Below are 24,278 nucleotides of genomic sequence, written 5' to 3' on the forward strand. Positions count from 1 at the left end.
CCTTCATTATATAAACCATTAGAGTTAGGCAAAAAGGAAATACCCAGCCAAGATCTGATGAGTGACTATTTTTTTGTTTGTTTTTTAAAACAGCTTTATTGGGTTAGAAATTACATACCTTAAAGTTCATCCACATAAAGCGTACAGTTTAAGGGCCTCAAGTAACCATCACAGAATCTAACTTTAAAATCTTTTCATCACCCCCCAAAAAGAAACCCCACAACCACTAGCAGTCACTCTCTATTTTCCACCAACCCCTAGCTCAGTCCTAGGCAACCACTGATCTACGTTCTTTCTGTCTCCATGGATTTGCCTATTCTAGACATTCTGTATAAATGGGATCATACACTATATGGTCTTTTATGACTGTCTTCTTTCGCTTAGCATGATTATTTTTTAAATTGGGGTATAGTTGCTCTAATGATGAATGAATATTTATAAAACTAAATGGTGGAGAGGATACTGGAGAAGTTGCCAAAGTATAAAGCACCAGAACCTGTCTTCCCACCTAGCCAAGAACTGCACTAGTGGAATCTATTTAACTATTTTGGAACCTTGAATGCTTACACCTTCCAGGGGAAGGTAAGATGATAAATTGTGATGAACTGCAGTCAATTTTGGCTCTTAGCACAGCAGGAGCCACCCGTTCATCATCCCCAGACCCTTGGCAGACAACTGCAGCAGACACCTCCCACAGCCTGTGGGAGCCAGGATGGGCATAAAGGACCCTGTGCTCCAAACCCCGGGGGTCCCCGCTGTGATTCCCAATAGCTGCTTCTGACCACAGAGGTGAGCAGTCACCGTGCCTCCCCCACCCTGTTGCAGTCCCCTTCCCTTCTAGCTGAGATGACTTCCAGGAGATTTAAAAGCCAGGTCCCTTCTCCCCCTTCATTTTTCACTTTTTTCCCCCTTTGGAGCCAGACAATAAAGACTAGGACATTTAAAAACAACTGCATATATGGAAAAAATTAGAAAGTGACTATGTGTGCCCTTAGAAAGGCTCAGAAAAGACCTGGGAAGACCTTTGGTTTCCATCTCAGGCTGATCCTCAGCAAAGGGACTGTGTACAACAATTAAAATCAAAAACAAACAATAAGAAAAACAAGCAAGCCCTAGGGAAGGGGGAAATCTGATTTCCAGAGTTACCACATTATTATATTCAATAGTCCACTAAAATAAATCATAAGGCATGCAAAGGAACAGCAAAGGAAGGCTCATTCAGAGCAAAAAAAAAAAACAACCAATAGATGCTGTCCCTAAAAAAGACATAATGGCTAATATACTAGACAAAGACTTCAAAGGAAATGTCTTAAAGATGCCCAACAGACTAAAGGAAGATATGGAAAAAGCCAAGAAAACAAAGTGTGAATGAAAGGAAATATCAATAAAATGACAGAACCAAAAGGAAGTTCTGGAGCTCAAAAGTATATAGCTGAAATGAAAAATTCCTTAGAAGGATTCAAAAGCAGATTTCAATAGACAGAAGACTCAACGTACTTGAAGATAAGACAATGGAAATTATGAGTCTAAAGAAAAGAAAAAAGATGGAAGAAAAGCCAACAGAACCTAAGGGAACTGTGGGACATCATTAAGAAGATCAACATAAGTATAGAGAAGTCACAGAGGGAAAAGAGAGAAAAGGGAAGAGAGAATACTCGAAGAAATAATGGCCGAAAATGTCCCAGATTTAATGACATACAGACTACAAACATCCAAGGAGCTCTGTAAACTCCAAATAAGAACACAAAGAAACCCACACCGAGACACATTATAATCAAACTTTCAAAAGACAAGAGAATCTTGAAAGCACAAGACAGAAGTGACTCATCACATAAAGGGATCCTCAATAAGATTACCAGACTTGTCAGAAAGTTCAGAAATAATGGCGAACAATGGGCTGATATTGCAAAGTGAAGAAAACAAATTATCAAATGAGAACCCTGTTTCTGGTAAAACTGCCCTTTAAGAGTGAGGGAGAAAGCAAGACTTCCCCAAACAAAAGTTGAGAAAGTATGTGACCACCTGACCTACCCTGCAAGAAATGCTCAAGTAGTCCTACAGGGTGAAACGAAAGGACACTAGACAGTATTTTGAAGCCTATAGAGAAATACAAATCTCAATAAAGGTGAGTGTATCAGCAGTTACAGAAACCTAGTATTATCATAACAGTGGTTTGTAACTACATTTTTCTACATGATTTAAGAGACTAAAACATTTAAAGAAAAAAAATAGTACAAAAGCTAGTATTACTGTAACTTGGGTTTCTCACTCCAAATCTTATTTTCTATATAATTTTAGATCAGTGCATGTTTAAGGAATTATAAGTTCATTTTAGAGTGTGTGATGTATAAAGATGCTAGTTTTGTGACATCAACAACCAAAAGGGGTGGGGCCAAAGCAGTAAAGATTCACATTACTAAAATCAGAAATGAAAATAGGGACATTAGCACTGGTTCTACAGATATGAAAGGGATAGACGTGAACAACTGGATGCCAAAAAATCATATCTAGATGAAATGGACAAATTCCTAGAACCACAAAAGCTACAAAGATTAAATTATAAAGAACTACAAAATCTGGTTATTCCTATAGCCCATAAGGAGACTGAACCAATAATCGAAAATCTCTAAACAAAGAAAAGCCTTGGACCTGATGGCTTGACTGATGAATTCTACTAAACATTTAAAGAACTAACTCAAAGTTCTCAAACGTTTCCAAAAGACTGCAGAGGAGGGGATATTTTCAGACTCACTCTGAGAGGCCAGCATTACTTTGATACCAAAGCTGGATAAAGACACAGTAAGAAAACTGAAGACCAATATTCCTTATGAACATTGATGCCAAAACCTTCAACAAAATGCAACAAACAGAAGTCAGCAGCATATTAAAAGGATTATATACCATGAACAAGTAGGATTTATTCCTGACATGTAAGGATGGTTCAACAAACTAAGAAAGTAGTTCACCTTATCAACAGAATGAAGGAAGAATATCCGCATGATCATCTCAATTGAGCAGAAAAAGAATTTGACAGAAATTCAACACCCTTTTGTGATAAGAACATTCAAATTGGAAACAGAAGGAAACTACTTCAACATAATAAAAGCTGTATGTGAAAACCCAGAGAGATCATCATCTTCAATGGTTCAAGGCTGAAAGCATTTCCTCTAATATCAGGGTATCAAGGCAAAGATACCCACTTTCAGAATTTCTGCTCAACACAGTATTTGAAGTTCACACAGAGCAATTAGGCTATAAAAAGAAAGGCATCCAAGTTGGAAAAGAAGAAGTAAAATTCTCTTTGCAGATGATATGACCTTATATCTAGAAAATCCTAAAGATTCCACACATACCCAAAAACTATTAAAACTAACAAATTCATTAAAGTGGCAAAATACAAAAGCCAACAAAGAAAAAAATCAGTTTCATTTCTCTGTACATAACAATGAACAATTTAAAAAGGAAATTACAAAAACAATTCTGTTCACAGAAACAATTCTATTCACAATAGTATCAAAAAGAATAAAATACTTAGGAGCCAACCAAGAGAAAGATTTGTACAATGATAATTACAAATATTGATAAAAGAAATTAAGGCCATAAATAGAAACACCCCAAGATCATTCATTGGAAGTCTTAACACTATTAAGATGTCCATACTACCCAAAGCTACTATAGATTCAACACAATCCCTACCAAAATCCCAATCATGATTTTTGCAGAAATAGGAAAAACAAAACAAAAAAACCCATCCGAAAATTCATATAGAATCTCAAAGTGAGCCCAAGTAGCCAAAACAACCTTGAAAAAGAAAAAAACTGGAAGACATACTTCCTGAATTCAAAATTTACCACAAAGTTACAATAATCAAACAAGTGTGGTATTAGTAAACAGACAGACATATACACAATGCAATCTACTAGAGGGCCCAGAAATAAAATCCTTGCATATATGGACAAATAATTTTTGACAAGGGTGCCAAACCTTCAGTGGGGAAAGGATATTCTTTCAACAAATATTTCTGGGAAAAATGGATATCCACATGCATGAGAATGAAGTTGGATCTTTATCTAACACAATATACAAAAATTAACTCAAAAAATGGATCAAGGACCTAAATATAAGCCCTAAAAGTATAAAACTCTTAGAAGAAAATATAGGACAAAAGCCTCCCAACAGTGGATTGGGCAATGATTTCTTAGATATGATGCCAATGGCATAGTAGTAAACAAAAGGAAAAAAATAGACAAACAGGTCACTGGGAAAATTTTAAATGTTGTACATCAAAAGATACTATAAGAGTAAAAAAGCAACCCACAGTATTGGAGAAAATATTTACAAATTATTTAGCTAGTAAAGGAATAATAGCCAGCATATATAACTCCTAAAACTCAAACAATAAAACACAACCCATTTAAAAATGGGCAAAGGACTTGAACAGACATTTCTCTAAAGATCTATATGAATGGCCATGAAGTACACAAAAAGATGTTCAACATCACTAGTCATTCGGGAAAAGCAAATTGAAACTACCATGAGATGCCACCTCACACTCAGTGGGATGGCTACTATTGAAAAACCTAAATATAGACAAGGACATGGAGAATGTAAAATTGGTGGGAATGTAAAATTGTCCAGGTGCTATAGAAAACTGCCTGGTAGTCCCTCCAAAAATTAACAGTAGAATTGCGATATGATCCAGCAATCCCACTTCCAGGTCTGTACTAAAAAGAAAAACCAAAAGGAGGGTGTGGGGGAGCTGGATGCATTCCCATATTCATAGCAGTGTTATTCACAATAGCCACAACATAGAAGCAAGCCAGTGTCCATGGACTGAAAACTAGATAAAGAAAATGTGGTATATATATACATAATGGAATATCCTAAAAAGGAAGGAAATTCTGCAATACGCTGCAAAAATAATCTTGAGGATATTCTGCTAATTAAGCCTTTTTGTATTTGCCAAAATACCAAAAGGCAAATAGTGTCTGATTCCACTTATATGAGGTACTTCAGGTAGTCAAAAAATCATAAGGAGAGAAGGAAGAATGGTGGTTGCCAGGGGATGTGGGTAGGGGGAAAATGAGAGTTACTGTTTAATGGGTATAGTTGCAGTTTTATAAGATGAAAAGAATTATGGAGATAGAAAGAGGTCATGGTTACACAACAATGTGAATATATTTAATACCACTGAACTGTGTGTTTAAAGATGGCTAAGATGATAAATTTTATTGTTTTAAAACAAAAAAAAATTTTAAACTTAAATCAGATATCTATAAGCATGGAAAAGACCGAGAGCATTTTATTTTTTGGACAGAGGACTCAAATCATTATTGACTGCATATTCTGTTAGTTAAGTATTGACCATGTCTCCTCTATATTTTTATTAATTATATACAAATATTACTAAATTAATGCATTATATGTACATTAAGAAATACCTTCAATAATAATAAGCATAACTGTTTATATATTTGTGTTTGAATAAACACGCGAGTTCTACTGCAATCTGTTGGTTAGCTATGCGTGCAACTCACCTTGGGGACAAGTGCTTAAGGGTAAACCAGTTTCTATGTTATTCTCTAATTTCTTCTTCAAACTCTCTTGCCTTGGCCTTTGTACTCTAAACTATTTCAGTTTTCTTCCTCTCAATGTTTTCTTTCAGCAGTCCCACTTCCTGCTTCCACCTTTTAAATACGGGCTTTGGTATCTGGCCTTCTGCTCTTTCAAGTACACCCTCCCTTGGCAAATTCATTTTGCTAACAAATCGCCAGAAGTTTTGTCAACCTGTCTACTCTCTGAATTAGTCTGCAACCACTGAACATTTACACCCAAGTCAAAAATCTCACCACCAGTGTATCATCTAGCCCACCTCACCCACACTGTCAATGCCCAACAAAACCCTCCAATTTGCTTATCCACCTTCTGCTGAATCATCCAATGTAACTATACATCTGGAGCCAATTCAAAACACTTTCTAACAGCTCTACTTATTAGAAACTCTGCTGGAATTAGGCTAAAACTGACTTCTTTGTAACTTTCATATTGGGTCCAGTTTGAGCTTCTGCAGTCTCACAAAATACCTCATCACTGCATGCATGCGTGCTTAGTCACTCAGTTGTGTCTTTGTGACCCTATGGGCGAAAGCCCACCAGGTTCCTCTGTCCGCGGTGTCCAAAAATGTTCATTCTGTCCATTTTTCAGACAAGAATACTGGAATGGGTGGCTATTTCCTCCTCCAGGGGATCTTCCCGACACAGGGATCGAATCCATGTCTTCTGTGTCTCTGGCACTGCAGACAGATTCTTTATCCACTGAGCCACAGGGGACTACCTGCACTCAAATCTAAACCAAATGCACCATTTTTGTCATCTTTAGGTTTCAGTGGCAAGACACGAGGACCTTTTCCAAGCAAAACAGGGCAACTGGAACCTCACAGCTAATCTGTGTCCTATAAACCAAAACAGGCACTGAACACTTCAGGTGAGCGAATCAGGACTAAGCGCAGCATAACACCCAGGACTCAGACCCAGTTAAGCGGGTATAAGAAACTGGGGGTCTCCAAGCTGACGGATGATACAAAGTCTGAGGCCTCTCAACAGTTGGTGGGGCATGCTCATTCTTGGCTTAGCGAACCAGGCAAGTCCTCTATGCTCCCAATCCTGCTTTTACGACTGCCCCTTGATGACATGTTGTGAACTGATCACACTGTAGCTTAAAAAGCTTTTTCATCAACCTGATCTAGTAATTTAAAAGCAAAACAAAAACACTCTATTGTGGAATAAACCATCAAGTGCTTACTTAAACACTAGGCGCTTCTGGGTACTGATGACTTTTGGTCATGACATTGGAGGAGTTGATAACTAGAAGGAATATGGCTAAGAGTAATCAGTGAGAACCCAAGGAAGAATCTGAAGTGCTACAGGGTAGGACATTAGCCAAGAATATACCCAGAGAATACCAAAAAGAACACATGTGGCACTGGTCTTCCGGCCTGTCTTGGGTCATTCATACGGAAGCAAGGGACCAGAAAGACTTTGATACCTAGCTCTGATGAGGAGGAACTGGGAGGAAAAAAAACTGACATGTTCCCCATAATGTTTTAAAAAGAACTGACTGTATCAAACCAACTATGTAAATACAGAAGAGGAGTCCTAACTAAGTTAAACATGAGGGTGAGAAGAGGAAAAACATGAAGAAAAAAAAAACTATTAAAATTCTTCTGAGGAAAAAAAAAGGCAAAACAATTAGAGCAATTCAGAATTCTCAAGGTCTGCCAAGGTTTCCTACACAAAGCAAGAATTTTGTCCACTTGCTGTAGAAAAGAAAGATCTTTCTCTTTTACATTTCTCTTACATGTTAGAAAATGTTAGCAAAATTCAGTCTTTCAGTCCTTAACAATGACTAAAATGTAATCACACAAATACATTGTGGACTTGAACTGTCAAAGAAATATCAAAAATATTCCCTAAGCTTTTTACACATACTTCTTTAAAATCACTAATAACCCCAACTTTTTTTTTCCCTGCAAAAATTTTGAACACATACTTGAAGCCACTGCTATAGCTTAAAATACTGGAATTCCCTTAATGGTTACTGGCAACTATGATAATAGAAATTATATTTATTAGTGTTTCTCTGAATTCTATTCATTTATAACACTTTCTATAGTCATGCTACTATTCAGCTTTCTCAAATTGGCCAATTTAGCCCTTCCTATCCCACTAATTATATAAGCTTTTCGAATCCTGACTTTATTTTTTGGGCTCCAAAATCACTGCAGATGGTGACTGCAGCCATGAAATTAAAAGACACTTACTCCTTGGAAGGAAAGTTATTACCAACATAGACAGCATATTAAAAAGCAGAGACATAACTTTGCCAACAAAGGTCTGTCTAATTAAGGCTATGGTTTTCCCAGTAGTCATGTATGGATGTGAGAGTTGGACTATAAAGAAAGCTGAGTGCCGAAGAATTGATGCTTTTGAGCTGTGGTGTTGGAGAAGACTCGTGAGAGTCCCTTGGACTGCAAGAAGATCCAACCAGTCCATCCTAATGAGATCAGTCCTGGGTGTTCACTGGAAGGACTGATGCTGAAGCTGAAACTCCAATACTTTGGCCACCTGATACGAAGAGCTGACTCATTTGAAAAGACCCTGATGCTGGATAGGATTGGGGGCAGGAGGAGAAGGGGACGACAGAGGATGAGATGGTTGGATGGCATCAGCAACTCAATGGACATGAGTTTGGGTAAACTCTGGGAGGAGTTGGTGATGGACAGGGAAGCCTGGCATGCTGCAGTCCATGGGGTCATCAAGAGTTGGACACGACTGAGCAACTGAATTGAACTGAATCTCTAAAATCTCTGGTCTTCATTCTTTACCTAGAATGTACATTTATTTACTCATTCAACAAATATTTACTGAACAACTGTCAGCCAACAGCATTCTCATAAAACTTACAATCCAAGTGCTATATAAAATGGAAAGGTTAGACTGAGATGTTATTGTCTCTTTAAGATCTAAAATTTCATTATATAAAACATCTACATCTACCATTTTAATTGATCAAAAAAGCAGAAGATAAAAACTTGACATTAATAAGAAATAGAAATATTTAGACCACACCCAAGCGAGGTCTGTTTCAATCCTGGGTGCAAATTTCTAGCTTTATCACAAGTCCCTGTCCAAACAAAGTCAATGTCTGGATTGATCAAACAATGGGTCACCAATATATGAATCTCTTTGCAAATTATGAAAAAGCTGGGAAATGATTAAATAGTACATTGTAAACTGGATAGTTATTTAAACCTACATAAGCTCATGTTTGAGGAACAGTTTTTTTACAGTTAGTTTCTGAGTTCATTTAGAGAAGATCTTCTATAACTTAGGTTAGTTTAAGGTTAATTTTTTATACATTCAAAAGTTCATACTATGGTAGAAGCTTACGGAATACAATACCAATCACAAAAGTGTACTGCAACTCAGTCATTGAGTTTAAACACATGTTCTTCCAACACTCATCTGAAATAACAATCAAAGTACTGTCATCTAATTCGGAATAATAAACATTCATATATACCAGTAGAAACACTCTTGTTTCCAGCTGTTTACAAGTCCCAGAGTCATAACTAACACACTGTTGAAAACAATTCCTTGTAATCTAAAGGCCCTAAAGCCACAAACAACACACTACTAATCAAAGCTTCACAGCCTTGATTACACAGGGGAGTGCAGCCGCCCACCAAAAAGCCCAAAGAGAAGCGAGCTTATCTTTCGCACAAATTGGTAATGTTTTTCCTCTCTTTTCTGCCAAATCCTTGAAGAAGGGACACGCTGCACATACAAAGATTCAATAAAAAGAATCAATAAAAAGAATGCTTCCTATTCCTGAGATGTAACCAGACTCATTTAGCTGACATGTATTGTTTACTTCACCATGGCAGGCTCTAGGCTAACCTTCTGAAAGACATGGCCCCTGTCTTCCAGGAAAGTTAAGTTCTAGAGGGATAGACCAGTATGAACAAATAACCAGTGTGATAAGTACTGTGAAAGAACAGTAACAATGTTAAAAGACTCAGAGGAATATTTTACCTAATATAAGAAGGGAAGAACACCACCCCTTGAGAAAGTAACATTTAATCAGGTATCTGAAGGACGCTGCTTATCTTAAATTTTTTCTCAGCATATTTGCACAGATATTTGTTTTTGGTCAAATAAGTTACATATTTAAAAACATCCTATTTTGGAATTATAGTCAGCTGGTGTATTTAAAATACAAGAAAGGCACGTAAGCATACCTGGTTGCCTTCTGCCATCACCAGGTAAATATCACACCTTGGCTAGACTGCCTGTCCCCAGGGAGGATGCGACTCCTGAAACAGAGCCAGGTCACACCACTTGTCCCAGCCAAAACCAGCAGATAGCCAGACAAACTCCCAAAGTCAGCAGAGCCCCCAAACCAACCACCCCAGAAATGTTTCGAACAAATACTTATTGTGAACAACTGACACTTCTCAGTCATCTGCCACGCAACATTACTATGGCAACAGATAACTGATACACAAGATCTTTAAAAATTACTATTCCTGTATCTTTTCTCTGGAAACTACTGAAGGATACGTCCTCCCAAGGGAAAAGAGTAAACCAAGGAAGACTCTGATTTGGGATCCAGAAGTGAAGGATTTGAACATAGGAAAAAAGAGAATTTTTAGGTTAATTTGTGAAGGGAAGATTCAGAGCAACAGGCTGATACAGTTCTATAGTTTCTGTTGGCAATTCTAGGACAAATGCCTCCAAAACAACCTAAAGAACTAATATATAACCCCATGTGTGTTAGAATCCTGGCAAGGAGTATGAGGATAGTAAGTTAGTTATGTGAAGAAGAATAAGCAAACAAAAAATGAGAATTACGGAGAATTTCAGGAAAAAACTATAAGATGTGATTGTAACATACAACCTGGCTCACATGAAGCAACTTTCATATGTTTACAATAATGTACGCACTAAACATTTGACACGAGAAGCCAGAGAACAATTCCCTGAGAAAGTGACATTTGTGAAGACAACTGAAAGCATGTTTTAACAACTTAAAAACATGTTTTTAAATTTTGGACAATTATACTGGGAGGATAGGCGGAAAGGGGGTATTTGCTGGAGGGAGAAAGAAAGTTAAAAAAAAGTAGATCTGTATCTTCCAGTGTAGAAAGCCCTCAAATAAGATCTAAAACTGAAGTACAAAAGACAGCGATTTAACCACAGATTTTTTAAATATCAAATTTAATAGTGTAAGAAACAGCTAAGCACTGAAAGTAGTCAAAGCTGGGGAGTTGGGAAGAGACAGAAGGCTGCTATTTTTGAATCATAAGCCCAGTGTCTTTTGAAGCTATTATTTTCATAAAAATTAAAATTTTCACCAATTTTTAACCTCATTTGCCTTACTTCCATTCTCCCCAAGTTTCTATTTCTAGACACCTTACGTCTATTACAACTAGAACTATTTCCTGAATTCATTTATTCATTCAACTATTTACTGGGAAGCTACTAATGTCCAGTTTTGATAAGCAATTAACAAAAAACTAAGTCTAGTGGGGACACACAAAATATTTTAGATACATTAAACATACAGATAGGCCAAGAAGTAAGTGCTAAGAAGAAAAGTAATGCAGAATAAACAGATGGATGTGTGCATGCTCAGTTGTGTCCGACTCTTTGCAACCCTATGTACTGTAGCTCCCCAGGCTCCTGTCCATGAAATTTTTCCAGCATTTATATATGTTGGTGGCATTTAAGCAGACATCTGGAGTTAATAAGGGAGCAGTCCATGTAGATATGTGGCAAAAGAACAGAGGAGGTGGGAAAGTAGCTAATGCAAAGACCCTAAGATGTACATGTGCTTAGCATGTTCAAAGGCAAGTTGGAAAACTAGCTATTTAGGGCCTTATGTGCATTGTAAGTACTTTTGCTATTATTCTGCATGAGCTAATGAACAATAGGAGTTAACTTTTACTCTTTAAAAGATCACTTGCTGGTGTACAATCACTTGCCAAAAAAAAAAAAACCTGCAATATATGCTAAGGCTTATATGTATATACTATATGTTAAGGCTGAGGCAATATACGCTAACGCAGGACTTCCCAGGTGGCACAGTGGTAAAGAATCTGCCTGCAATGCAGGAGACCTGGGTTGGGAAGATCCTCTGGAGAAGGAAATGGCAACCCACTCCAGTCTTCTTGCCTGGGAAATCCCATGGACAGGGGAGCCTGATGGGCTACAGTCCACGGGGTCGTGAAGAGTCAGACACGACTGAGCACACAGGCCACGAGGCTAGTACATACTGAACCAAAAATCTCACTCGTAGGTATATACCCATCATAAATGTATACATGAATGTATACATGTATTTCTCAAAAGCCAGGTACTAGAACATTCATAGCAGTATGATTTATAACAGCCAAACACTGAAAGTCCATCAACAGTAGAACAGATCAATCAATTGTGGTGTGTATGGTGTGTATGTGTTAGTCACTTAGTCGTGTCTGACTCTTTGCAAGCCTGTGGACTGTAACCCACCAGGCTCCTCTCTGTCCATGGGATTCTCCAGGCAAGAATACTGGAGTGGGTTGCCATTTCCTTCTCCAGGGGATCTTCCCAACCCAGGGATCAAACCTGGGTCTCCTGCACTGCAGGCAGATTCTTTACTGTCCGCACCACCAGGGAAGCCCTAATAAATTGTGGTATGTTAACACAAACGGGATGACAGAAGATGAGATGGTTGGATGGCATTACCGACTCGATGGACATGAGTTTGAGCAAGCTCTGGGAGTTGGTGATGGACAGGGAAGCCTGGCATGCTGCAGTCTGTGGGGCTGCAAAGAGTTGGACACAACTGAGTGACTGAACTGAACACAACTGAATAGTTCACAGCAATAAGAAGAAACCAAATTTCATGCACCATCGTGGATGGATCTCACACACATAATGTTGCATAAAAGAAGACAGACTCATCTTACACATTGTATGATTCCATTTACATAAAGTTTAACAATAGACTAACTAACCTGTGCTCTTAGACAGTGGTCATCCTTGGGGGATCAGTGTCTGCAGGTGAACATGAGGAGTAGCTAGTCACATGCGGATTTTTGCTCTGGGTGCGGCATACATAGATGTGATCAACTTGTGAAAATTCACCCCAAACCCATTATATGTGCAATTTTCTGTATATAAATGTAAGGTTCTTTTTAAAAAATGAATCTGCTGTGTGGAAAACGGATTCTAAGGAGGCAAAACAACACGGAGAGCAGTTAGGAAGCTAGTGTAATTCTTCAGACTAAGACAACGGTGGCTCAAGCAGGAGAGGCAGAGACTGTGCTGAATGGCCACATTCTGGAATATTTTGAAGCTAAAGTCAGTGTGATTTCCTAACAGACTACACCAAATAGTAAAAGCAACAAGGATAACACGAAGTGGTTTTTTTTTGCCTTGACAAGTGGAAAACAGAAGTGCCTTAGCTGAAGTGGAAAAGACTATAGAAAATGTAGATTTGGAGACCATGAGGGGAAAAATGTCTAGTTTTGAGAACCTTAAGTTTGTGAGGGGTCCAAATAGAGCTGTTAAAACGTGTAGTTGGATGCATAAATCTGGAGTGCATGAAAACCTGGGTTGCAAAATAAATCTGGGAGTTGAGAGGAAAAGCACAGCTTTAAAACCAAGGGACTGCCTACCTCTGCCAAATGATCAAGGTTAATATCAACACTCATGAAGTTATGTACCCCTGACAGGAGACGATGATGAGAGACACTTTGTGGCTCCCTCCTCAAACCCTTAACTCCCAACAAATCCTTCTACAAAATACCTGACTAGTACTCCTTAAAACTGTCAAGATCCTCAAAAACAAGGGAAGTGTGAGACACTGAGAACTGGGGATTCTATTAGCATCGTTCCTCCCATGACCTGTTTTCTCACTTCTTCCTTCTCACCTTCACACTGCCCTTGGTTCCACTCTGTTGCTCCCTCTAGGGCAGCACTGTCCAATAGAAGTTTATGTGATAATGAAAAGAAACGTTCTATACCTTGGCTGACTAATACAGTAGCCCCGAGGCACATTTAGCTACTGAGCATTTATTTGCAATGTGTCTACAGTGACTGAGGCACTGAGTTTTTAGTTTTATGTAATTTAAATTTAAATTTAAATAGGCACACGTGGCTACCAGTTACTACTTGGACAGTGCAGCTCTGAGTTCACGATCTCTTATTTGATCCTTTCTCTTCTTGACCTTTGATAAACCCTGATATACTTCTCCATGCTTGATTATCCTGGCCATAGACAATCCTTAAAGAACATCTGAAGTCAGATTTCACTTGGCCTTTGCTCCTATCTTTCTATACCTACACAGTACAACTGGAAAAGGACAGAAGCCTCCCAGGCCAAACAAGCTCCCTCCCTAATCTGCCTGTTAACTTAGGCCTCAAAGATCACTAAGAGACTGATGCCTATGAATTCAAGGCAAGATTTCTCAAATGTGAATTTTTTTAAAAAACAAAGAAAAAAAAGACTCCAAGTGTTAATGATAAATTAGATATAAGAAAAAAACTCTTTTAGAGACTCACAGACTTAGAAAACAAACTCATGGTTGCTGGAGGGAAGAGACAGTTAAGGACTTTGGGAAGGTCATGTACACACTGCTATATTTAAAATGGATAACCAACAAAAACCTATTGTACAGCACAAGGAACTCTGCTCAGTGTCATGTGCCAGCCTGGATGGGAGGAGAGTCTGGGGGAGAATGGATACACGTATATGTATGGTTGTCCCTTCACTGTTCACTTGAAACTATCACAACATTGTTAATTGGCTATACCCCAATACAAAACGTTTATGGTGTAAAAAAATAAAACTTTAACAAAATTTTTAAAAAAACCAAAAATAAAGAAAACACTCTTTTACAAATATAAAACAAAAATAATATCAGATTAATGATATCAACTCAGTGAGTTAAGAAATATCCTCCTCCTAAAACTAAACCACTGTTCACAATGTGAGTATGGTACCAGCTTACACAGCACATACTCTTGCCACTTTCCTCTAGTCAAACAATTGTAAAATCCTCATTTGTACAGTGTGTCTTTACAGCTATTAGGCAGGAAGACAATTCTATTAAGAACTTTTCTCATGAACATACAATAACCATGGCAGCATAATCTGGTATGGGGGCTTCCCTGGTGCCTCAGCAGTAAGGAATATGTCCACCAATGCAGGAGAAGGAGGTTTGATCCCTGGGTCAGGAAGATCCACTGGAGAAGGAAACGGCAATCCACTCCAGTATTCTTGCCTAGGAAATCCCATGGACAGAGGAGCCTGGTAGGCTACAGTCCATGGGGTCACAAAGTGGCCACAATTTAGCAACTAAACCACAACATAATCTGGTATAGATCCAAAATGAAATGCCAGTGCTCATCGATAATCTGATCATCCAGAAGATCTAGACTTTATTTATGCTAGTTTTGAAAGATTATTGAAATAAAGGCAATTTTTAAAAACTTTATGAAGAACAAGGATTCTGAGAGTTAATTCCCAAAGAACTCTAGCTTGAGAAAGAAACTATCCTCAACTGAAAATGCCAACAGCCATGAGACAGTAACTAATAAGAGCTTGTTATAGTTTAGCTATCAAATGCTTTCCTCTCTGCAGTCAGATGAGAACAGCTCTTTAGAAAATTACTTCCTCAGAGGTCAAAGTTCTTTTGTTTTTTTTAACATTTTTATCTGTTGTTGTTCATTCACTAAGTCATGTCCAACTCTTTGAGACCCCAAATGACTGTAGCACACCAGGTTTCCCTGTCCTTTACTATCTCTCAGTTTACCCAAACTCAGGTCCATTGAGTCAGTCATGCCACCCAACCATCTCATCCTCTGTTGTCCCCTTCTCCTCCTGCCTTCAATCTTTCCCACCATCAGCACCTTTTACCAATGAGTCAGTTCTTCACATCAGGTGGCCAAATTATTGGAGCTTCAGCATCAGTCCTTCCAATGAATATTCAGGGTGGATTTCCTTTAGGATTAATCTCTCCTTAATATTATTAAGAAGAGATTAACACAATGACCCTCCCTGTACCCAATACCCAGGGTGACCAATAACCAGCCTGCAAAGGTTGTTTTAATGGCAAGACAAGCGCATGATGAGGACATCAGCAACATCTTAGAGAAGTGCCAAGACAAGTAAGTAGTACAATGAAAGAGAAGGTAAATGAAGTGAAGTGAAAGTCGCTCAGTCGTGTCCGACCCTTTGCAATCCCATGGACTATACAGTCCATGGAATTCTCCAGGCCAGAATACTGGAGTGGGTAGCCTTTCCCTTCTCCAGGGGGTCTTCCCAACCCAGGGATCAAACCCAGGTCTCCTGCATTGCAGGCAGATTCTTTACCAGCTGAGCCACAAGGGAAGCCCGAGAAGGTAAAGGGGCTCCTATCTATTCAGTCAACAAACATTTATAAAACCCTTACCATTCATCCAATCAACCCTGAAAGTCCAAAGACACAAACCTGGTCCCTGTCTTCTTGATGCGTACAGTCTGCTAAGTCGCTTCAGTCGTGTCCGACTCTGTGCGACCCTATGGACGGCAGCCCACCAGGCTCCGCCGTCCCTGGGATTCTCCAGGCAAGAATACTGGAGTGGGTTGCCAGTTCCTTCTCCAGTGCATGAAAGGGAAAAGTGAAAGTGAAGTCGCTCAGTCATGTCCGACTCTTAGCAACCCCATGGACTGTAGCCTACCAGGCTTCTCCGTCCATGGGATTTCCAGGCAAGAGTACTGGAGTGGGGTGCCATTGCCTTCTCCGGCGTACAGTCTAGGGGGTTTGAAAACCACTAGCCAACAACAAAGCAGTGTAAAACATGTTATCACAGGCTAAGTAAAGTGCCAGGCGGGTGCCTAACCCAGTTTCGAAGGCTGGGGGAGCCTACAGCGTGAAGGATGAGTAGGAATTTGCTGAGGGCAGCAATTTGGCACCACTCTTGACTACATTCTTCAACTAGTCATAAGTTTCCATGCGCTGTGTCTTTTCTTCCTTTTTTAAATCCACTACCCTTCCAAAAACTTTGTGAACTTGAAAAAAAATTAGTGTAAGGGGCTATGTTTTAGACTATTTGAGGCTCAGACTGCTACAAGATCTCTTTTTCAGCTTCTAAACCCTTCAGTCAGCTCAATGAGCTCAGACTCACCAAATGTTATTTTCATTAACCATCCAAATCTCTCTCTCCTTCTCCTAAGAATGTTGAGGTTTCCTCAACAGAAAGGACCCAGTAAGGTTCTTTCACGAGAAGGGAGCAGAATTTCACTTCAGACTGGAAGTGGCTCTTTACCGCAAGGACACCTCCTTGTCCCCCTATCTTAAGAACAAATTTCAAACTGCTGTCTTCATTGTAACTGTGACTCCCAAAGCTGTGGCCAATTTCAGAGGGGCCAATTATAGTCCATTGAAATTTTCAATTTTAACTGGCTATGGTTCTATTACTCTGTAACCCTAAACTGCTGTTTCATCCTGTGTTGTCCCCTTCTCCTCCTGCCTTCAATCTTTCCCAGCATCAGGGTCTTTTCAAATGAGTCAGCTCTTCACATCAGGTGGCCCAAGTATTGGAGTTTCAGCTTCAACATCAATCCTTCCAATGAATATTCAGGACTGATCTCCTTTAGGATGGACTGGTTAGATCTCCTTGCAGTCCAGTAATTTTAATGCAAAAGACTGGCAATAACAAATGTTGAAGATCTGGAAAAACCAGAATCCTCAAACACTGCTGGTTGTAAAATAGTACAGCCACTTTGGAGAACAGCTTGGTGGTTTCTTATAAAGTTAAATATATACTAACTATACAATCCGGACACAACTGAGTGAACAACAAAATATGATCCAGCTATTTCACTCTTAGGTATCTATTCAAGAGAAATGAAAACATATGACCACACATAGACAATTATGCAAAGGTACATAGGAGTATTATTCATAATACCCCCCAATTTAGAAGCAATACAACTGCAATCAACTAGCAAATAAACATAGTTTATCCACACAATAGAATAAAATTTATCTTTAAAAGGAACAAGTTACTGACACATGAACAACACAGCTGAACAAAATACTATGCTAAGTGAAAGAAGCCAGACTTAAGACTACATAATAAACAGTATTCAGTACCCAATTTCAATGCAGGGGTTTCCCCCATGTACACACCAAAATATTCTTTGACACCAGTTGGGTGCCCTACAATTCATCAATTCTGACACTATCCAGAGATAGTATCAGATTCCACAGGTTTTGGGCTCAGTCCCACCAGACAGCACCCCACTTTAGATGCCAATCACAAGTCCAGGTTGCTACCTGTGTTTCTGACCAACTGACGGGAATCAGAGGTTCCCATCACCCATGGGTTCGATTCAGAGAACTCTGCGAAGCAGTTTACTCACTAGATTTATTAGTTTATCACAAACAATGTTACAAATGAACAACAGCCCAATGAAGATACACATACGAGATAAAAAAGAGCCTCTGTACCTGTCTCCGTACCTGTGGGGTTCAAGGCGAAGCACAAGGTTGCCTGCATTCTGGTTCACCAATCTGAGAACTTTCCAAACCCAATCCTTTTGGATTTTTCTGGAGGCTTCATTACATAGGCATGATTGATTAAATCATTGGCAGCTGGTGACTGCATTCACTCTCCAACCAATTCAATCTCCAGAGGAAGGTGAGGGAGGGGTGAAATGAAAATTCCAGCCCTCTGATCATGCGGTTGGTCTCCCTGGCAACCAGCCCCCATCCTTAAGTGCCTTCCAGAAGTCACCTCATTAACAAACTCAGGTGTGTTTGAAAGGGATTTGTTAGGAATATCTAGGCATCTTTAGCACTCGTCACTTGGGAAATTCCAAGAGTTTTAGGAGCTCTGAGCCAGAAACAAGAGACAAAGATCATCTATTTATTTCCTATGATACATCACAGTGTCACATTATGATTCCTATTTATATGCAATTTCTAGAAATGGCAAATCTATCCAGACAGAAAGCAGATGAGTGGTTGCCTCAGAGGCGAAAGCAGAGATCTAGTAAATCAGGAGAGTACTCTGTAGGAGGAAAGCAAGTAAACACAACTAGACTGGGTGATGGTTGCACAACTCTACAAACTGACTTTACAAATATGACTTTTATACTCACAGTGGGTGGATTTTATCATATGCAAACTATGCCTCAAGAAACTTTTTAAAAGGGGGAGCGAGATCCCAGACAGCCCTGTGGACCCTCCGGTGGCTCACAGCACGCCCCAGGCACTTTCTTGATTCTATGCCTTTGCTCTGGAAGGTCCTGGAAAGCCTCCTTAACCAAGAACCTCCTCTGGAAACTTCATTCCACCCCCACTTCGCTCCCAAGGAGTTGGCTGCTTCTTTGAACCATCCCAGCACTTGTGCTCGAACTTTTTCTCTATCACCTTTAGTCCTAATCTCTTACCTATGATAAATTCCTTGAGCAAAGAACTGTGTGTCATTCACCTATCTGTTCTTTACTATGCTCTACTTAGAGCAGGCACTCAGTGACTATTTATAACAGTTAACAAAATCGACAGGATTAGGTGCTGTCTAAAAACCCTCTTGCAGCATGAAAAGTGGCAAAAATCTAAACCTTGAAGATGCACTCATCCTACCCTACATCCCCTACTCTCCTCCAAAAAACCATTATCTAAATCCCTTCCAATTGTTCAACATTTCTAGAATGCTCATTCCAGACATTTCCACTTTAATCACACAAATACAAGAATCACAAATCCCATTTCAATGCTGAGCACGAGCAAACCTGACAGCCAGTTATTAAATCTGCAAGTCAGTGGAAACTTAGTGAGACTAGAAAATATGGCTTCATACACTTCAACCAAAGCCAAATTTCAACCCGTAAGGAATTCCCAAACTAGTAAAATCATCTTTAGAAACCTTTCTGGTAAAAGCCTGGTTGAAATGAAGCTCCTCTGCTGTGATAGAGGCTACCTTTTATTGTAAGAAGTGTTAGCACTGGTGGTACCAAATGAACGTGGGTACACTTGCCAGTCTCGCAGCAAAGCCAACTTACTGACATTGGGTTGTGGTGAAGGAAGGAACGTCTGCGCCCAGCAAAGAGATCTGGCAGCTCACTGCTCAAAAGACCCAAGGGCCTTCAGGGAAGGGTTTTTAAAGGTAATGATGGGGTGAGAGTGGCAGGATGCGTGACTTTCTTCTGATTGGTTGGAGGTAAGGTAACAGGTGGAGTTCTTAGGAATCAACCTAAACTGGTTTCAATCAGTCTGGGGTCGAAGCGCTCCTGCCCATCACATAGTTACCATCCGTCACCTGGGTAGGGGTCTGAGTTCCAGCAGAACAATTCAAAGATAAGTGTCAGATTGCTACGTACATACCTTGAGGAGGAGCTAGGACTGGTTTTTAGCTGCACTATTATTTCTTGACTGCTTTTCCTTTGTTTCTGCAACTCCCTTCTCTAACTAATAACTGCTGGAGTCTGCTCTTTGGAACTCAGGGAAGGTTAAAGAGACCAAAGTCTTTTTCTACAAGAAATGGGAGACACAAAGGGGCTTTTGCACCCAGGAGGGCCCTACTGGGTCCTGCTTGGTTTCAATCCTTCTTTTTCTTTGATACTCTTCAATCCAGAGGGGAAGGGAAAAGAAAGAGAATAAAGTGGTTTTTTAAATTTATTTATTTTTTTAATTGAAGGATAATTGCTTTATAGAATTTTGTTGTTTTCTGTCAAACCTCAACATGAATCAACCATAGGTGTACAGTTGTGAACAAATAAAGTTTTGAACAGAAAAGTTAATCATAAACTCAACAGAGGAACTCAGTTTTAGGGGGACCTGATTTCACTGGCCACTCTTGCCTGAAATGGACAATATAGAGACCCTAAAGCTTAGAAATGTTCTAGTAGCTTTGTGGCTTCTCAAATGCTGGCCCTAGGTTTTTAAACTTCATATATAAGTGACTTCTGGAAATTATTCGCTCTTACTTTCAAAGAAAGTAAGGCAAAGCGAGTTCTTTTTAAAATCACAGTTTGTGTCAGATAGAATTTAACTCTCCCCGAAATGATGCACCGAGATAGAGGACATAAAAGCCAAACACTGAGAAGGATAAAATGCTGACTCAACATTTAAGAAAAACAAGCTTTAAAAACAGTGAAACTGACACTATGAGGGATTAAAAACCATCGACTGGTCATCTTCAAGGAAGGAGTCTGAGAGTCTAAGAACTTCTATCTCCAGTCAAACAGCAAGTATTAACTATGAAGACATCTGAAGACACCACTGGGACAGAGGCACACAACTGTAGCTAGTGAAAAAGATTTGCCACAGGTCTTTTCACTCAGACCTGCTAATAATTAGACACCTATTTTAAACATCTGTGACTGTAGTGAGTGTAAACCTTCTACTATTAAATATCTGTGCTTTTATTAAATAAACACAAGCCATCCCAATATGTGACTAAGAGGGAGGAGAAATATTGAAAGTATTTTTAACTTTTCATCTTTTAATGGCTGATGCTTCAAATAAGATCAGGCAGGGTGAGGAAGAACCACAGTTATTGACAGCCATGTGCCAGGTGCATTACGTATAATATCTCAGGTAATCCTCACCAGACTCCTACGAAGAGTTGTTTTTTTTATTTCATTTTTTTTAATAAATTTATTTATTTTAGTTGGGGGCTAATTACTTTACAATATTGTAGTAGTTTTTGCCATACATTGACATGAATCAGCCATGGGTTTACATGTGTTCCCCTTCCTGGACCCCTCTCCCACCTCCCTCCCCATCCCATCCCTCTGGGTCATCCCATTGCCCCAGCCTTGAGCATAAGAGGAGAAGACTGAGGAACAAAAAGGCGAAGTAAAACTTCACAGCACTGGGAAACAGCAGAGCCAAAATTTCTGTCTGTCCTACCATCTCCCATCGCCTCCCTAAGCTGAATAGTTTGTCTAGTTAACTAGCTCTCACTGTCAGTTAATCAATTACAGGACACCTGACACCAATCCTACTCTCTTGATTTCTACATTAAGAACACCTAATTAGCCAATTAAGTGAACATTTTTTTCTCTTTCTGGCAACACCCTGCAGCATGTGGGATTTTTAGTTCCCCAGCCAAGGATCTAACCCATATCCCCTATATTACAAGGCAGAGTACACAGGCAGAGTCTTAACCGCTGAACCACCAGGGAAGTCCCAAGTGAATATTTTCTCTAAGGAACTTTCAATATCACTTTATACATAAAATTACATTTCATTACAGTTGGCAGACTACAAACTAAAACAAATTGAGGAGAGGCTCAATAAATATTTGTATAATATTTTTAAAAATCATTAAGCCACTCTTAGGCTCCTTACCTAAAAGAATAGCATACAAACATTTTCACCTTCCCTTCATTTATCCTAAAGTAAAGAAAAGCAATAAACAATGGTCTATTTGCTTAATTTCTAAAAGAAAACTCAAAATATGATTCCATGACCAGAAATAATTGCCTTATTTGAATTCCCATACACTTGGTGTTTGTCTCTTTGAGCCCTGATCATCTTCTATGTGGATTAAAATTATTTCCATGCATTCTTTACCTTCTTGACCAGACTGTAAGCAACTTTAATATACCCCACAGCACCTGGAATAGCAGATGCTGAATAAATGTTTAAATAAAGGAAATTATTTCTCTTTTTTCCCTACATTTCTGTCATATAGATGCTCAGAATCAATGTTTTTATTAAAAAAAAAGATTTATACAATAATAAGTGAGATTCTCCTGGAACAATCAGTCTTGAGTCCAAGTTGATTTCTGTCATCAGGTTCTAATTAAGAACGGCAGATAAAGCAGATGGAGGAAAGCTTTAATCTTCATGCTAAGTTGATCCTTCTCTGGTGAAAACACAGAAAAATTGTTTGGACAAGCCAACTGAACAAACATGATATTGGATGTCTAGAGGAAAGTCATTCTTTAAGAGTCTTCTTTCCACTAGATGGCTATCTGAACTTTAACCAAGAGAGTTGGTCCAAGGGAAAAGGACCACGTAATGTTACTATGTACTCCAGCGAGGCCAAAGAAAGGGGGTGGTGGTAATGGGGAAAAAATTAAGGACGGGGGGATTTTTTCCCCCTATTTTAAAAAGGTTTCTCCTTTTGGAACTACATACTTAGTCCTCTTACCATTTTACTTGTTCATGTCATTTACTCAGCAATGTAGAAGCATTTTCAGAGAACTGATGAAATTTTGCCTAACTTTTCATCAAAGAAGTTTAGGGTTCCCTTACACAAAGTTGTCATTTGATTTCTGATTAAAGCTTATCTAAATGTGAAGTCTTAAAAAAATTTAAAAAAAAAATAAAATAAATGTGAAGTCTTCCATTTTTTTTAAATAAGTGGCCCCAAGATAAAAGTAAACATTAATTATTAAATTCTACCAAATAGTTTTTCCATTAAGGATAATGTACTGTGATCTATATAGTAAAACTCTGGGCATCTAAAGTGAATCACATAGGGCCATTTGTCCAAATCATTATTTTATACTAATGTTTATTCACTTCTTTTTGGTTATAGAATAAAAAGCTCATGAAAAAAATTTGGAAATTTTTTAAAATATTTAATTTTGTTTCTATATAGTCTTAAAAATTTTTTCTGTGCAAATAAATTGACTCTTACAAAACTGACATAATACTGTAATATAGAAAGTATACCAACCACATTGTGAGAATTTCCTCATGTTATTAATTATGCTTTTTAAGCACATCATTTTAATAGCTATATAATATTTCATCATTTAGATATATCTTGTTGGACATTTGAACTGTTTTCAGTATTTTTCTGGTTGAATACTACTTTGGTAAACATCCCTGTGCACATTTCTATGTCTGAGTTAGACCACGTCCTCAGGAAAAATGACTGAAAGAATAACCACATGAATTCCAAACAAAAATGTTCACTGGAAAGGGTGTGCCAAATCCCACCAGCAGTACGAATGCCCATGTCCTCATACCCTCATTACCCTGAATGTTTTTGGGGGGTTTTTTTGCTAATTAGACAAAATTCAGTATCTGGCTGTTTCAATTTTCTTTTATCACCAAAATGGAAATTATCTTCACTTTTTAAAATTTAAGTGGCTTATTTCAAGTCAGAAGTCTGTTTTTCATTAGCATGATTACACAGTCTTCTTTAAAACTCTGTAAAATTGGCTCTAAAAGGCTTTATTCTATACCACAACAGATTTGGCTATTCTTAAGATAGACTAACTACTGCAAAATTAAAAAAAGGAGTAATATCTTTAAAACAAAATTTCATATCATATCTTTAGCTAATTTAATTGTAAAATTTTACCATTGAATTTTATAACTAAAATGCTAAGGTAGTTATACTGCATTAAATCCAGGAGTTAAAAACAATGTAAAATTCCTCATTTTACAGCAAGAAAAGCATTTCATGAATGTTTCCTTTGCTAAAAATGTAAATATTTCTTTTTATAAGACATGCTCAAAATGAGTTACTAGAGAAATAGCCTCAGCATAGCAAAAAAATACCATTAATCCTTCAGTATAAGTTAATGTTCTTTATTTTTATAATTTCAGCTTCTTATAAATGAGAGAGATTTCTCGACTTATCAAGAACATTTAAATATCAGTAAAACTGAAGAATAAAATTACTCAGTGATCTATTTCGACAGCCTGGTGTTGCCTGCTACAGTATTTGATGAGGAAAGAACAACATGAAGGTTAAGAATGGCCTTCTCCATCT

The 24,278-nt window shown here is 38.5% G+C and overlaps 1 protein-coding gene and 1 long non-coding RNA gene across 8 annotated transcripts in view; one reads left to right on the plus strand and one right to left on the minus strand.

Annotated features, from left to right (window-relative positions):
• The window catches only part of CNNM2 (cyclin and CBS domain divalent metal cation transport mediator 2), a 162,999-nt gene that overhangs the window by 102,802 nt on the left and 35,919 nt on the right, over positions 1–24,278 (minus strand). The window lies entirely within an intron of this gene.
• On the plus strand, positions 316–7,329 carry LOC145527195 (uncharacterized). Its single transcript, XR_014069564.1, has 2 exons — positions 316–582; positions 6,379–7,329. It is a non-coding gene; the product is annotated as an uncharacterized LOC145527195 (long non-coding RNA).

This window comes from Giraffa tippelskirchi, chromosome 2 (assembly GCF_054371585.1).
Source record: "Giraffa tippelskirchi isolate mGirTip1 chromosome 2, T2T-mGirTip1v1.2.pri, whole genome shotgun sequence".
In the NCBI taxonomy this organism is placed as follows: Eukaryota; Metazoa; Chordata; class Mammalia; order Artiodactyla; family Giraffidae; genus Giraffa; species Giraffa tippelskirchi.